A 13,765-nucleotide genomic window follows, 5' to 3' on the forward strand; every position below is an offset into this window, starting at 1 on the left:
TAAGAGACTGCTTTGGAAATTGAGGTGCAATAAAGAAGAGGAAAGGAAACCAACATAAAAATAGAAGAAACAGGGTGGACCCAGTAGAGTATTCTCCCAAATCCTTCAATCTGTTGATATTTAGGAGCTGCCTCTATGAATGGTCTTAGAAATTTGTCCTACTAGCCCAGAGAGATCATATAAATCAAATGAACTATGCTGACATCTCCAAAGGCAAGGGAATTAAAAGCAAAAATAAACTATTGGGATCTCATCAAGATAAAAATCTTCTGCACTGCAAAGGAAACAATCAACAAAACTGAAAGGCAACTGACAGAATGGGAAAAGATATTTGCAAATGACATATTGGGCAAAGGGCTAGTATCCAAAATCTATAAAGAACTCCCCAAACTCCACACCCGAAAAACAAATAATCCAGTGAAAAATTAGGCAGAAAACATGAAGAGACACTTCTCTAAAGACAACATCCAGATGGCCAACAGGCACATGAAAAGATGCTCAACGTCGCTCCTCATCAGGGGAATACAAATCAAAACCACACTGAGATACCACCTCATGCCGGTCAGAGTGGCTAAAATGAACAAAGCAGGAGACCATACATGCTGGCGAGGATGTGGAGAAATGGGAACCCTCTTGCACTGTTGGTGGGAATACAAACTTGTGCAGCTGCTCTGGAAAACAGTGTGGAGATTTCTCAAAATTTAAAAATAGTTCTACCCTATGACCAGGCAATAGCGCAGCTAGGAGTTTACCCAAGGGATACAGGAGTGCTGATGCATAGGGGTACTTGTACCCCAATGTTTATAGCAGCACTTTCAACAATAGCCAAATTATGGAAAGAGCCTAAATGTCCATCAACTGACCAATAGATAAAGAAGATGTGGTTTATATATACAATGGAATACTACTTGGCAATGAGAAAGAATGAAATCTGGCCATTTGTAGCAACACGGATGGAACTGTCTCAAGAGTGTTATGCTAAGTGAAATACGTCAGGCAGAGAAAGACAGGTACCATATGTTTTCACTCATATGCGGATCCTGAAAAACTTAATAGAAGACCAGGGGAAAAAAAAGAGGGAAGGAGACAAACTATAAGAGACTCTTAAATACTGAGAACAAATTGAGGGTTGATGGGGGGTGGGAGAAAGGGGAAAGTGGGTAATGGGCATTAAGGAGGGCACCTGTTGGGATGAGCACTGGGTGTTGTATGGAAACCAATTTGACAATAAATTTCATATATTGAAAAAAAAACCAATTTGACAATAAACTTCATATATTAAAAAAAAGAAACCAATTTGACAATAAATTATATTAAATAAATAAATAAAAAAAATGCGTAAACTATTAACCAAGAATATATTAAATCAGAGTGTTTCACTTTTCAATTTATGTGAGTGAAAGGACACCTACTGCATTTGATTTGATGTTTTTATTTATCTGCATTTTCATCACTTACACGTTTTTAAGAGACCAAACACTCTATTCTCTTGAATTTCCTGTTTTTTTTTTTTTATTTAAAATTCCAAATTTAGGTTCCTGATTATAAACTAAATGTGGAAATTCTCACCATTTTTTTGTTGTTCAATCTAAGGTAAAATATCAAGCCATGGGCCCCAAAGAACTTATTATACCTTTGCTATGATAGATAATACTAGCATTGTGCTAGATAATACTGAAGATTATGAAAATAAAGACTGAGCACTTGATTTACTCATTTATTTGATAAATATTTATTGAACAAAGAAAAAAATGATCTATGTTGACTTTCAAGTAATTTTTTATGTTTATTTATTTATTTTGAGAGAAAGAGAGAGAGACACACACAAAGAGAGAGACAGAGCAAGTGAGGCAGGAGCAGAGAGAGGAGAGAGAATCCCAAGCAGACTCAGTGCTATCAGTACACAGCAGGAAATGGGGCCTGAACCTATGAATGCTGAGATCATGACCTGAGCCGAAACCAAGAGTCAGATGCTTGACCAACTGAGCTAACAAGTACCTCTGATTTTAAAATTACACACTAAAAGAAATGTTTTTTTTAATTCTTTTTTTTAATGTTTTATTTATTTTTGAGTGAGACAGAGAGACAGAGTGTGAGTTGGGGGCGTGGGGGACACAGAGAGAGGGGGACACAGAATCCGAAGCAGGCTCTAGGCTCTGAGTTGTCAGCACAGAGCCCATTGCGGGGCTTGAACCCATGAACCACAAGATCATGACCTGAGCTGAAGTCAGACTGAACCACCCAGGTGCCCCTAAAAGAAATGTTTTTAAACGCTTTAATTTTTTATCTCAGATAAACTGAGCAAAAGCAAGAAACAAACAAACAAAAAAGTTTAAAAACTTAAATTCAATCCTTTCTTTTCAGAGAAGCATATTTGTTTGATTTTCCAAAATATTGCTTGAATGAGGCTTTAACATGACAGGTCAGCTACGTAAACAGGAAATTTATCAGTAATTTATCAGTAAACACATAACTGTGTTTTTCCACAAGACCAAGCTGTCCCAGTGATTTCCCAGTAAGTGTGTTTACTTCATTAAAGATCTATTTTCATAAGCTAGAGGTCATTACTAATCATGGCTGCCATGAAAATGCCATAAGTAAACCGAAAAATAGGCACATTGAACAAATACCACAGTAGAAATCCAGGCTTAGAAATAGTCATTTACTAAAAAATTAAGCCAAGGTACTTATCATCTTTAATATGTTCCCAAATCTTTCCAATTTAGAGATTGCCTCATGTTATACTACAATTACTTGTTACCCCTCTATACCTCACAGTAGTTTGTATCTGTTATTATAGCATGTATCATGTTGCATTTTTATAAAATGTTATATGCACCTTTTTGTGGAAAAGGATTTATGACCCATGTCACTTACATGTCTGCCTTTGTACCTGGACTGTGAGCTCCTTAAGGACAGAGAGTAAATCTTTATCTTTTTATCCCCATGAACTGTGTTTGATGCCTACAATTATACTTTATAAATGTTGAGTAAAATAAAGAATGAATATAGCAGCACTCTCAACAATAGCCAAATTATGGAAAGAGCCTAAATGTCCATCAACTGATGAATGGATAAAGAAATTGTGGTATATATACACAATGGAATACTATGTGGCAATGAGAAAAAATGAAATATGGCCTTTTGTAGCAACGTGGATGGAACTGGAGAGTGTAATGCTAAGTGAAATAAGCCATACAGAGAAAGACAGATACCATATGGTTTCACTCTTATGTGGATCCTGAGAAACTTAACAGGAACCCATGGGGGAGGGGAAGGAAAAAAAAAAAAAGAGGTTAGAGTGGGAGAGAGCCAAAGCATAAGAGACTGTTAAAAACTGAGAACAAACTGAGGGTTGATGGGGGGTGGGAGGGAGGGGAGGGTGGGTGATGGGTATTGAGGAGGGCACCTTTTGGGATGAGCACTGGGTGTTGTATGGAAACCAATTTGTCAATAAATTTCATATATATAAAAAAAATAAAAAAATAAAAATAAAAATTTTTCTAATGAAAAAAAAAAAAGAATGAATAAATGTTTCACGGACCCTTCTATTTAACTGAATTACTGAACTCCTGTTTATTATCACCTTGATTAGTTTTCTGTTTTAAGTACTTCAACGCTTAATTCTATGTAAGCTAACCAGCTTCCAAGTATATACCTGCTTGTAAAATTAGATGATGACTTATGACTTATGCCAAGAGTGTAGAATGACAGCTTAGTCCTGGGTCCGGTTCCCTGCTGGAGTGTAGGCATGCTTGGCAGTGTCTGGTTAATTCACAAGAGAGACCCCCATTTGCCTTTTGGTGTTGAGTGAAGAAGAGAGTCCTGGTGACAAAACTGCTGGGATTAGACACATGTGGGCATGTTTGGCAAATTCTGGAGTCTGCTCCAAAGCAGGTTAGGGGACTGTGATATCTTCTGGAAGAGAATTAATTTTAAAAGAAAATAACCAAGCATGACAGACCAAGCCAATGGCACATTTTTCCTTATTTTGGAAGGAAAGAGAATTCTGTGCTCAGCCAGGTCTGTCACTTGGATTTGTCTCCTCTGCCCGCCATTAGATGCAAGGAAGGCAGAAGGATGATAAGCCAAAGTTGGAATAACTCTCTTAATAAACTCTCCAACATTTGGGGTTCTGGTTTAAAGTACTCTGGGATCCCTCAAATAGAGTGTAACACAAAGTAGGGTCAGCCATTCTGCTTCTGCCCCTTACCCAGCAGCATTTTATCATATTCTACTACATAGTCTTAAGGGAAGAAGTTTAATCTCCTGTCTTCATGTTTGCAGAGAAGGAACCTTATTCTCCTCCTGTTGGGACTGTGGTCTTTGAAAGTAAGCTTCTAGCTTCTCTCCCAACCCCACACCTGCTTCCCAGAAAGGAGGAACAGGAGCTCGTTTCAGGGAGAATGCCCACATGTTGAAAGTGACTCTCCTGCACAGAGATCTCTTGCTCTGTAGGTCCCCTCAGGAGAGCAGTGGACACTCAGAGTCTCTGGCTCGCTTTGTTTCTGTACGAGAAAGCACAAAGGGAGAGAATCAACCTCGTACCCTTCCCTCTCTACTCTCTGGTTAGCCAATAACTGGGTTGATGAGGCAAGTCTGTGATCTTCCAAGCATCTGCCTGAGTGCTGAGTTTGCTCCAAACATCCATCTTCCCAACCCGCCCCAGGCTCCAGTTGGCCCCAAGGTCTGCATTTGGATGGGGATGGGATAAAACACTTTGATTTTAGATCCAAATTGCATTCTCCAATCCAAAGTGTACCCAAGTTTGCAAGACACATTGGGGACTTTCCCAGTTCATTAACAATCTGGTTCATTAATAAACTCATAAGTGATCATCAATTAACTATCAGTTCCTAGAGTCTGTACTTTATCCATTGGGATTAGATAGGGAGTCAGGGTGGATCATAACCTCCTCTCCCATACACCCGAGATACTGCTCTGCCACAGTCAAGGCCCAAGGAATCAGTGGGCTTTGCCCAACAGGGTAGTGGCAAAGGAGTGACATGCGCCCTAGAAAAGCCAACATGGCAGGCCTGATGGAGCAGTGGTGAACTATGCTTGGAGTAGCTGGGCGTTGGTGGGGGGCTGCATTGCCTAGCAGGAGTCTGTTCATGATTGCACGTGAGAATACAAGATACTACCTGATGGCTTCCAGAAATGTTTGAGGCTAGAGAAGCTTTACATGGCTAGTGAGGACCTGCATCATGTTGGTGAAGCCAGTGATAATTAAATTATTCTTCTAAGTGATCTCATTCACTCACAAACTGCTGGCTGCCAGGAAATCATGGCTACCCTTATTCTACTCTCTAACTGAGCACTTGTTCATCAGAGCACCTTGTCTGAAGCAGGCGATTATAGTAGGGATATGAACTGATTAATTCATTTGAAATGCTGATCATTCACATATTGCTGTGTAAAGGATTGCCAGTTGAAATAAGAAAGCCACTATTGTTAGGAGGTGTTAATGTGCTAGCTCAAGAATTTTAAATTATGTTTTGTTCATTTCTGAGTGAGTTTGGAGTATGAGTAAAAAGTAAGTCTGCAAACTAGAACTATGAAGGCTTATTCCTTAAATAATGTTTTAAAGCCGATGTCATTATCCAAAACTGATTCTCTATGTCCTAAAGAAATTCTTTCTTGCCGCCTCAAAACCACATTGTGGATCAAAACTGTTTGTTCTCAAAGTGAGTTTTTTTCAGCTAAGTTATTATTTCAGAAGATAATGCCAAATCTGCATACAGTTTACATTTGAAAACTGTTCCAACAAATAGATGCTACTTTTTTAAATTTGATTTTTGACTCATCTCCTAAATATACACAAATATACACATGCATACACAAAATTTTATTTTGCTCTAAAATACATCTTTTCATCTATAAATATTATGGTTATAATTTTAGACATTTCCTTTTTTCTCTAAACAATTACTTATTCTCTTCCAGATAGTGGCAATATTTGTTTCCTAATTTCATTAAATGAAGGCTAATAGAATTCTGAAATCACAGAAAAATTTTCACTTGTACAAAATTTTATTTATTTGTAATAAATCTTTTCTATTTATTTATAATATTCATATGGTTTCTATTCTTTTTCCTCTCAAGAGTAATGTTTATATTAGTTTTTCCCTATCTTCTGAATCAGTATCAGAGATTTTTTAAACATCAAATTTGAGTTTGATAAACTTTCATGTCACCCAACTATTCCATGTATTTAAGGGATTAGTTACAAAATGACATGTGTTCTCGATGTTCTAAATAATTCTAAACAAGGCCGTGCTTGGGATGTTTTTCCAACTGTGTTGACAAATGGACAAATAGAAATTTTTTCTGCCATCCTGCCTCAGTAGCTTTATCTCAAAGTTAATAATAAGAGTGTTCTGATCACAGAAAGGTAGTTTGATGTGGTGGAGGAAAGGAGTAGGTCTTTGGAGAAAAGGAGACCAGGGCTCAAACTACTTACTAGTTGTGTGATCTTGAATAAGTTATTGCACCCCTCTGGACCTCAGTTTCTGCATATGTGCAATAGGAATCAGGCATGTGTGCCGGGCAGATTAAGCAAGACACTTTTTGTGAGTACTTGTAACATGGTAGGCGCTGAAAAATGCCAGTTTTATTATCTCATAACATACTTCTTCCTGGAAGCCGGGCCATTTCTATGGATTTAATATGCCATTCATCTTTTTAATAGTTATAAAGTCATGGGACTTTGGGACTATAGGTTACCTTCGAAATCAGTTATTTAATGGAATTTCACAGATAGGGAAACCAAGAAACTGGAAAGTTAAATGGTGTAGAGAGTCCTTTTCTATATGTTTTGTAAAATAAGGAAACTGGAGCCAGAATCATCACTTGCTCACGTTTCCATCTGAAAATGGTAGGAACAACCAACGCTCACAAAAGTGGCGATAGGTGTGAGGCAAACTTCATGACAGTTCATGGTTCATACCTCAAGGAAGATAAACCCAACCTATTCTGAGAGAGGGATTTCTTCACTTTACTATTACGATGCATCTGAATGCTTTGTAGAATCCTGAAAATTATGAACCGAATGAACATAATCAGTTGTCTAATATCGAAAGAAGTAGACATTGACCATGATTAATAATTCTACATCCCAAAGATATTTCAGATGCACTTTCATTTGAGACTATTACTATCATTATCAACTGGGCCTTGAGAAGTAAGAAACTCGAGGCCCTAATTCCCATGAATTTACTACGTAAAGAGGGTTTCATATTCCTCAGCAGAACAAAAGGGTTGGATTAAAGGCGTATTTCCCATATTGCAATCCTTTACATCACCACTTCACAATTTTTATTGCATACATATCTGTAATGTTATTTACTTTTTCAAATGGCTTCACTTTTTAAACTTAACCTCATCCTAAACCATAATGTCTAGCACATTTGCTATACTGATTTTTTCTTTTTAAAAATTGTTTTTAATATTTATTTTTGAGAGAGAGAGCATGAGTGAGAGAGGCAGAGAGAGAGGGAGACACAGAATCCAAAGCAGGCTCCAGGCTCTGTGCGATCAGCACAGAGCCCGACACGGGGCTGGAACTCACGAACTGCAAGATCATGACCTGAGCCAGAGTCGGACGCTCAACCAACTGAGCCACCCAGGCGCCCCGATTTCATTTCTTCTAATATAAAGATAATTTCATGACTATTAAAATAAATACCTGTCTAAATACCACCTAAAATCACCTCATGTACCACTCTGGCTTCCTTATGGCCCGGCAGAATCTCAGTCTTGTTCCTGCTCATCCCTGAGTCTAGTCGGAATAAAGTAAGATTTGCGACGAAGAAACCCTTTCTGTTCTCAAGTGTTTAGTCTGTGGGATAAAAAAGCCACCACCTTGGATCCATGTGCTTTTTCGGGGGAAGGGAGTTGTGGTAGGATCCATGTGCTTTTGAGTAAGCACTAAGAGAACACGAAGGCAAATCCAGTAAAATTTCCTGTTTAAAATATTGTTTAAAGGATCTAATCACCACCATGAGAAAGTATATTTTCAGATTACTTCCAATAGCATCAAATTAAGTCCAAATCTTTCATAGCAATTTGTACTTACCCAAGGACACTTGATCTAAAAACTAACATTCTTTAATAACATTCCTAAAAGACTATGGAAATTTTAACAAGCCCCAAAACGGCATTCCTTCAAAAATAAAATATTTGAATAGGAACAAGTGGGAGAAAGCACATAAAAAATTAGCTCTCATTAGTGAAGAATGTATATTTTGGAAAAGCTCTTGGAGAGTAAAAGGAAATCCCAGCCCCACATAAACGTTCCCTAGTAAACCTCTTGATTGAACTGGTTCATTTTCACAAAATTCTTTCTCTTCACCAAGAACTTAAAACTGCATTTCACCATTTCTCTCAAATTTAACAAGTCTATTTTCTTTTAGGTTTCGCTAAATGCGTAAGTAGAATCATGGCTATTTTCTATTAGATAGCTAGGTGATGCATAGATGGCATGGATGTAGATAAACATATACACCCACATATTCAGATGTATGTATACAGATATCTGTATAATCAACACATACACAGAATGCTTTACTTGGAGGGACTTTAGGGTTCATTGAGCCTAGCACCGCCCAAACTGTGTTATACAATTTGCATGCAATGTTAAGGCGTTTCCTTTACAAAAAGGAATCCATGGGGTGCCTGAGTGGCTCAGTCCGTTAGGTTAGGCGTCCGACTTCAGCTCAGGTCATGATCTCATGCTTCACTGGTTTGAGCCCCGAGTTGGACTCTGTGCTGACAGCTCATAGCCTGGAGCCTGCTTCAGATTCTATGTCTCCCTATCTCTTTGCCTGTCCCCTGTTCATGCTCTGTCTGTCAAAAATAAATGAAACATTAAAAAAAGGGAATCCATGATGAAATAACTTTGGTAAACATTGGATTCAACAAACTTATAGGGGCACCTGGAGTGGCTCATCCGGTTAAGCGTCTGACTTTTTATTTCAGCTCAGGTCATGATCTCATGGTTTGTGGAGCCTGCTTGGGCTCTCTCTCTGCCCCTCCCTCGCTTGCACTTTCTCTCTCTCAAAATTAATAAAGATTTAAAACAAACAAAACAAAACAAGCTTAACAACTTAGAACACTACATATACATTGAATTTTCAGGAAGGGCATATAGCAGTGCTTCTTAAACTTTAATGCATCTAAAATTGCGTATTGCGTAGTTCTGGGATGGGATCTGGCATTCTGCTTTTCTAGGAAGCTCCCCAGTGAGGCTGATGCTCCTGGTCCAAGAACCAAACTTTGAATAGCAAGGGTATAGGTTTCCTAAAACTTCTTTTACTTGTGAAACTAGTAAATACGCATGCCCTCCTTATACGTAATTGTTTTTTTGAGATGGTTGGTTGGTTGGCTGCCTTGTTGATTGGTGTTTGTTGGTTTTGAAAGTAGACATCAGGGTTTTATACTTTTTGAGACTATTAATATAGCTGAATCCCCTCATTTTATAAGGATGGTGAATATCATTTTAAAAAATCACTCTGAGTTTACCCAGTTGACTTTTACCTTTTCAGTGGCTTTGCTTTGTTTCATTCAAGTTGTAATTTGGGAAAACTTCAAGTCCTGTACCATTGTGAGAAGGGGTGAAGGACATAAAAAGACATGTGTTTTTTGAGTTCTCTTTCAATGCACAGTGAAAGACGTGCATTTTACAAGCACAATAAAAAATGTACTTGACTCCTATAGCCAGACGAAATTTTACTAGCAAACAATTGTTTGGATTTATATTAGACATGTTTTTTGGTTGGCTATCGAACACTTAATCATGGGATCATACAGCAAAGTATCCAAGTGCTTTAGGTAGCCAGCAGACCAGCCACCCAACCCTCTTCCACCTCCTAATCCACTCACCACCATTCACCTCTCTATCCACTTGTCGAACCATTCACTCATCCACTCACAAATCCAGTCTCCACCCCTCCGTTCAGTCATGCGACCACCACATGGCCACCTACCTACACAACCACCCACCCATCCATCTCCACACCCATCCCTTTACGTTAATTTGTTGAACAATATTCACGTGACATGGTTTCTTTGCAAACAGAGTAAAGGCAAAATTACTCTGTGAGTTTAGGGTAGGTAAAAGAGCAAATGACAAAAAAAAAAAAAAAAGAGTAAATGTCATATTATTTTAAAATCTCCTAATATACAGTACTTCTTATGCACTAAACTCCCAGTCTGTAAATAAGAGTTTTTCAGTGGTGATTTTAAACAGTGGCTGGGATGGTGCTCATGTAGGGAGACAAAACAAGCTGCCTGTGAGAGGAGATCTGAGTTGTCTAACATACCTCCTTAACCTGACCTTCCTCATTCTTCACTCCATGAAGTGTTCATTCAGTCCTTTGCTTCCACATTTCCTAGCATTCTCCTTCATGCTAGTCTCCAGCCAGCTAAACTAAGTTACTTGAAATTGCCCAAACCATGCCCGTAACTTTTCTCTCCAGCTGGACTGCACTTCCTGTCCATCCTGTATGTCTAGTCCACAGCTTAGTATGTCTCTTTTCTCCCAAACGTTTCCCCAAATCTGCTTTCCCTGATTTGTCATCCACACTTCTCCTGTGGTAATCACTACTTTGACCTTGTATTCTAGTTATTTATGGGTATGTTGATCTCACCTATTGGGCACAAAGCTCCCTAGGAAAAAAAAAATGAGGTCTGTGCCTGATTTTCTTTGCATTCTTCATAGACTCTCAAACAGAGCCACTCAGTAAATTCATTGCTTTCTGGAATGAGTGAAATCCACATAAACTTCTGATTGAATGAAGACTGAGTGTCCTGATTTCATGATTAACTAAAGAGTTTGAAGCCAAGAAATATCCCAGTGCCTATAAAATTTTAGTTAACTATATTGGTTCGTTATTATTCTGAATCTTTTGTAAAGTATTTTGCCAAGTCCTTGCCTGAGGATGCTAGTGTGTTTCAAAGTGATGTTACAATCTTGATTTAATTAAAGTGCTGACCTACTAGGGGCACCTGGATGGCTCAGTCAGTTAATCGTCCAACTTTAGGTCAGGTCACGATCTTGCAGTTCATGGGTTTGAGCCCCGCATCGGGCTCTATGCTGACCTGCAGAGCCTGTTTCAGAGTCTCTCTCTCCCCACCCGCTACCTCTACCCCGCTTGCATGTGCACTCCCTCTCTTTCTCTCTTTCTCAAAAGTAAATTAATAAACTTAAACAAAAATAAAATATTGACCTTCTGGAGCATAAGCTATTAAAATAATAAAGAATAAAATAATATATTCTTACTTTTAGATATATTAATTCTTACATTATTTTTCCCTCTAAAATATTCCTTCTATTAATAGTCGATTCAATGTCAAACTTGTAAAGAATCACATAGAGTTTTAGTCTGGGACTTAATGTCCAGTGACAATTTCTACTATAACCTCTGGCTTTCAGATCACGTTGGGGATGCAAAGTCTTTTTACCATCGGCAAAATTCTTACCCATCCTTTTTCCATTTAGGAAAATGATTATAGTTTTTGTTATTGCTATTCATTCCTTTACGTTGTCTCAAACATTATATGAATTCTTAATAATTATTATATGAAAGAGAGAGATAAAGAAGAAAAGAAAATGACTCAGCTGGTAGCTCAAAATAGTATCCTACAGATTTGTCCCAAGGCTGGAGATATGACTGCATTTATGTTAAAATCTTTATTTTCTGAAAAACATGTTTCTTCAAGTCCAACATCTTTAGGCATTAGTTTTAGTATCTTTGCTGATTGTATGATTGTATTGAGGTAGACCTACATTGTACCTTTGGTGTTTTCTTTATCATCAAAATCTTTAAACTTTTTTTAAAAAATATTTATTCATTTTTGAGGGAGAGAAAGACTCAGAGCATGAGTGGGGGAGGGACAGAGAGGGAGACACATAGAATCTGAAGCAGGCTCCAGGCTCAGCTGTGAGCTGTGAGCACAGATCCCAATGTGGGGTTCAAACCTACAAACCACGAGATCATGACCTGAGCTGAAGTCAGACACTTAACCAACTGAGTCACCCAGGCGCCCCCAAGTCTTTGAACTTTAAAATGACAATGTTTGCTACAGCTTGGGTAGCAGAGAGGTGAGGTCCATCCTCCACCCCACCTGAGGCCTCAGAGCCAATCTGGGTCAGTGGCGGGAAGCTTTGAGGTGCTGCAACAGGCACACAGGCCCAGTGGACACAGCTGCACCATGGCTTAGCTCACTGTTGTCCTCTGCAAGGGCTACTATGGAGGTCACGTAACCATCCGCCTTGACCTGAGTGGCTGTACTAACCAGCATTTCTACCACATTGTGGCTAGTTGCAAGTATCCCAGGGATGGCCGTTGGTGGAGCAACTGGGCTCCTATGATCCATTGCCCAATAGTCATGGAGAGAAAATGGTCGCTCTCAACCTGGACCAGATTTAGCATTAGATGGGCCGTGGGGCCCACCTCTCTAAGCCTGTGGAGAAGTCTCTGGGTCTTTCTGGCTTTTTCCCTCTGTATCCCATGATGATCACAAATGCTGAGAGGCTATGAAGGCAAAGGACACATGAAGTCCTCTTAGCATCTCAGAAAACTGATACAGAGTCTAGAGAAACAAAAATGAGCTGACTTTGAAGACAGGGCATTAGGAAAAAGGTCAAAGTCCTCTTACAACACTTGTGCAGAGTTCCGAGTTTTATTAGATTTGGGAGTCAATAAAGTGGAGTTTTCTAAGTCAAAAATAAATAAATAAAATGACAATTTTGAAAATTAGCTACCATACCTATTTTTACTTTGGATCGTGACAGGAAAGCATGAAAAGGGTTTCATCGGCATTGATTCCGTTGTTGATGTAAACTTACCGGGAGCTTTTCAGACCATAAGTCAACTGGCAAGTGCTGTAGGATGGAACTGCTCCCACAATTGCCCAGGAGCTCCTGTTATCATTCCTCAGTGGCCAGACTTTGTCAGCCCTGTGAACCGAATGGACTCCTTAAGTTGAGAGACATCACTTGATTCCAGTGACCATGAACAAATTTAACACATGTATAAAATGTTGTCATGACCAGACTTCTCCATCACGTCTCCCTGCCAGGTGACCCTCTCTAACTGCCATGCTCCCGTTTGCCTTTGGCTTAGGACTATGGCCTTGGGCTCTCTGACCACCAAGAATGGAGTGATTGTGGGGGTGCCTGGGTGGCTCTGCCAGTTAAGAGTCGGACTCTTGATCTCGGCTTAGGTCATGATCTCAGTGTTTGTGAGTTTGAGTCCTGCATTGGGCTCTGCACTGACAGGGCTGAGCCTGTTTGAGATCCCTCTTTCTCCCTCTCTTTCTGTCCCTCTTGAGCTCTCTCTCTCTCTCTCAAAATAAATACATCAACTTAAAAAAAAATGGAGTTATTGTGGTTTAGGCACCTGGAAGTATTGCCCTTTCATTAAAGAGGAACAAAAGAAGGAAGGACAAGAACAGTACATCAGCCTAGCGGTTTTCCTTCTCTCTGTGCCTTGAACAGTTTAGCAGACAAATGTTGGGACATACTTTTTAATTTCCAACAGTGTGAAGGGCACTTTTTCTTCAGTACTTACAAATGGGTCCTCTGGCACTTACTGGAAGTCCCATCTGGCCTGCCTGCCTTTGGAAGCCTCTCTTGACATTGGCATCCTCCATTGAAAGTCCCTCTCCTCCTATCCCGCCTCCCTGTCAGCTGCCCAGGATAGAGCGCCTCTGAGAACTGGTCCCCGAGGGACACTCCCCAACCTGGCATGTACCAGCTCTC

General features: G+C 39.3%; 1 pseudogene; it reads left to right on the forward strand.

Annotated features, from left to right (window-relative positions):
- Positions 1-12,213: 12,213 nt before the first annotated feature.
- LOC115513039 lies at positions 12,214-12,617 on the forward strand (annotated as a pseudogene).
- Positions 12,618-13,765: the final 1,148 nt, after the last annotated feature.

The sequence above is a fragment of the Lynx canadensis genome, chromosome B1 (assembly GCF_007474595.2).
Source record: "Lynx canadensis isolate LIC74 chromosome B1, mLynCan4.pri.v2, whole genome shotgun sequence".
Lineage (NCBI taxonomy): Eukaryota > Metazoa > Chordata > Mammalia > Carnivora > Felidae > Lynx > Lynx canadensis.